This window comes from Balaenoptera ricei, chromosome 16 (assembly GCF_028023285.1).
Source record: "Balaenoptera ricei isolate mBalRic1 chromosome 16, mBalRic1.hap2, whole genome shotgun sequence".
In the NCBI taxonomy this organism is placed as follows: domain Eukaryota; kingdom Metazoa; phylum Chordata; class Mammalia; order Artiodactyla; family Balaenopteridae; genus Balaenoptera; species Balaenoptera ricei.
Window position 1 is genome coordinate 64,208,625 of NC_082654.1, and position 3,920 is coordinate 64,212,544.

The window sequence follows — 3,920 nt, forward strand, 5'->3', positions numbered from 1 at the left end:
CCCTCTTGCTGGAAGCATGAGGTAAAGCAGCTCGGCTGGGGTGAAGCTTGGAACATTCACAGTGGGCGGAGGCACGGCCAGGCAGAGTTGACGCCTGCCCTGACGCTGTGCTGCTGCAGAGCGCTAAATATCAGCTGGGGGAGACCCGGTACCTGCGGAAGGATGAAGGGACCTGCTGTGCCCCCATTTCTCCCTGACTGATGCCAGAAATTCTACCCTTAGCGATTGATTTCTCAGGGTCCGAAGTTCTGAAGGAGGCGTCTCTGGACCAGCAGCAGCATCCAGGGAGCGGGTTAGATAGCTCCCCCCGACCCCCCGTATCTACAGAATCAGATGCTCTGGAGGTGGGGCCCAGCACTCGGCTTTAACAAGCCCTCCACGTGTTCTGATGCAAGTTAGAAACTGCTTCTGGGTTCAAGGTTTAAGTCAGTTTTTGTTTTCTAAATCTGGGGGGGTCAGCCTGAGTTTGCCTTGAGTTTTAGGCTAGACTCTCCATCATTTTTATTTAACAAACACATATAGAGCTTAGTGCATACCAGGCAGTGTCTAAGCACGTTACAGATATTAACTCATTTAATCCATCGAAAAACCGCAGTGAGCTCTGTGAGTTGGGCAAATCCTTTTCCCCTCTCCGGACCCCGATTGCTGTCTGTAAAGGGAAGGGGCTGTACTAGGAGGTCCCTGAGTGCCTTTCCAGAACTCCCCTGGTCACTGTCTCTCTGATTCTGGGGGCTCTGCTCTAGCTGTCTGCAGTGGACTAGCCTGGGCTCAGGCTGGTGCCCATCCCCACCCCAAAGGTCAAGCAGAAGACGCCCCCTGACTCCGTTTCTTCTTGCTGAATGCTGGCTCACCAGAAGTATCACAGATTGACCTGTTGGTCAGACAAAGCTGAGCCGACTCTTCTCCCAGTAAGGGACAGCTTTACTACGTCTTCCCAGCGTGTCAGCATGGGGAGGGCAAAGTCACGGTAGTGAGGAGATTTCAGAGTCTGGTTTCAGGTGGAGCTTTCAGTGCAGGGGAGGACGCCTTGACTAGGATTGCATAAAGATTGTGATATAGTTTAGGATCGGTGGACACAACAAAGAGATGTTTTAAGGCGAGGGGTTCAAAGAGTCTTAAGTCTTAAGCTCCCTTTTGATGCTATTTACTGAAGAGTCGGGCAGTTTGATGTTCATTTAAATGATTCTGGAATTTCCTAGAATGAACAATACAATGATTTACGACTTTTACTTCCTGGGCAAGAGTTTCCTGGAATAGTACTGTTATGTCGAAGAGGATGGGATACAAAGACTTATTAATGTCGACAGTAAGCTGTATGGGACTAGAGGGTCGTTTTGTTTTGTTTTGTTTGAGAATACAGCTGACATGTTATATTAGCTTCTTGTGTATAACAATGATTCAATATGTGTATATATTGCAAAATGACCATCACAATAAGTCTATTAACATCCATCACCACACATAAAGGGTTTTGGTCCTCAGGCTCTCCCAAATTCAGTGTTGGACGAAAGGACCTTACTTTGGAGCTGCCATTTACATGAAACATGCCTGTCCCTTCTCAGAAAGCTGGCCCTGGGCGGGGACCAGTTCCTGGAAGGGTGAGCGTTGGCAGGGGCCCAGAAGGCCTGGCCAGAGCACTGGGAGAGTTGCCAAGGCCAGGGAGGGCAGGCCTGAGAGACCATGTCACTGGATCGCTGGGCAGCTCATGGGCTGGGCCGGGCCCAGGGGCAGCCGGATCATGCTGTGGACACGTGCCTCAAGGCCGGGTGGGCTGGACCCATCCCTCAGAAAAGGCACACAAGCCCAGATACTTTAGGTCCGAGCAGGGGCACTCACTGAGCGCCTACTGTTTATCAGCACTGGGCCAGCACTTGCAGGTTTTCTCGTTTACTATCAGCAACAGCCTCTTGGTGCTCACTCTGCAGATGAGGACAGGCGTAGGGCTTGGGGGTTGGCGTGTAGCTCGGAAGGAGCAGAGCTGGGGTTTGAACTGGGAGGCTGACTCGGGTGGGAGAAGCAATTGCTTTTTCCAACTCACATGTTCCTTCTCCCATCACATTCCTGTGAAGAGCCTCTGAGCCTTGCTTTCCTCATCTGTAAAATGGGTGCAAAGACTGCCTCCTATAATGCCACAGGTGGTGTAGGTAAGTAGCCCTTGGTGATCAGCATTATGTCCATTTCACACACCCGAGAGCTTCCTCACCCATCTGCTTACACCTGCCCTTGTGTGGACAGCTTTAGTGCCCTGACAAGAACCTTGCCTCTCTCAGGCGAGCACAGAGCTGTTTGTCACACATCCCTGGGGCACATCTGGATGCTGAGAGGAGATTTAATTCCACAGGGAATGAGAAGACTGACAGCTCACCGCTCCCCCCATCTTCACAGTTCAGGGATCTATGAAGTTCTGCCTCGGGCTGCCAAGGACAGCTAATAACTCAGGACAATGAGGCATTCAAGGCCTTGGCCAGGAGCCAGCTGGGGCTCATGCTACTCTGTGTACATCCAGATTCTTACCAGCCAAGAGCACCCTGGCACCCTCTCTCCTGTAGATGGGAAGCACTTAAATTAGGGTGTCTTCAGGGGTGGACCCTGCAGGACCGCCACACCACACAACTCCAGTGGTGCCAGTCAAAATGCATTCTAGGGCTTCCCTCGTGGCACAGTGGTTAAGAATCCGCCTGCCAATGCAGGGGACACGGGTTCGAGCCCTGGTCTGGGAAGATCCCACATGCCGCGGAGCAACTAAGCCTGTGTGCCACAACTACTGAGCCCGTGAGCCACAACTACTGAAGCCCACGCGCCCAGAGCCCATGCTCCACAACAAGAGAAGCCACCGCAATGAGAAGCCCGCGCACCACAACGAAAAGTAGCCCCCTCTCGCCAAAAACTAGAGAAAGCCCGCGCGCAGCAAAGAAGACCCAAAGCAGCCAAGAATAAATAAATAAGTTAATTAATAAAAAAAAAGAAAGAAGTTGCAAAAGGACCCTGAGCTGAATTCAGCCCACAGATGTATTTTGTTTGGCCTGCACAATGTTTAGAAGTAATTTTGAGTTAGTTTCTCAATAATTGTAAATTGGGAGCTAAAATTTTTCAAGAAAAAATCTGGGTTTCTGGCTTCTGAAAAATCAGAAAAGCTGGCAACCCTGAGCCTACATTCTGATGGCAGTGATCTCCTGGATCTGGAAGCCAGGCAGGAGTGCCCTAGTGGCCACACCTGGCCACATTCATTTATGCATTGGCCTCACCTGCCCCGCCCCTGTAGGCCCCCAAGTCTGACACCTGGTTAATGTTCAGCCTGTGCAGAGGGGTGTCTTTCCCTAGGAGGACAGCACAGCAGGAGGAGCGGCCAGCAGGGCAGGGGAGGGATGATGAGCCGATTTAAAAAGAGGTGGGATTTCCAGGTTTGTGTCCACTGGGAGCTAGGAATGTGAGTACTAGGAGACCAGATTAGTGATCACCAAATGATTTGCTTCTAATCCCACCTCCGTTTTCACATTGATGCCAAGAATGTGGACTTAAGCAACTGTGTAACTTGCTCAAGGTTACACAGTAAGCAGAACTTGTTCTAGAACCGGAGACTCCTGACTCCCAGACACAGCATCACACAGCCTAACACATGGCACACTGCCAGCCTGGACTTCAGCCAGGTTGCTTGGCTAAACCTCAGTTCCTCCAAATTCACCACAGCCCATTAAACCTTCCCTCCCTTGGCTGGCGGTTCCTGTTTTGCTCTCTCCAAGGAGAAAGGCAGTCCTTCAGTCATGTGATTGCCCCTCTGACCTCCCTCAGTGCCCCCAGAAAGCTTGATTTAAGAAGATCACCCTTCACCTTCTCCCCCACCCTTCCCTTCAGACCCTTCTCCAAGCAGGGGTCCACATCGATTCCAGTTAGCACAGGAAGCGCTCCTCCCTTCAAGGACC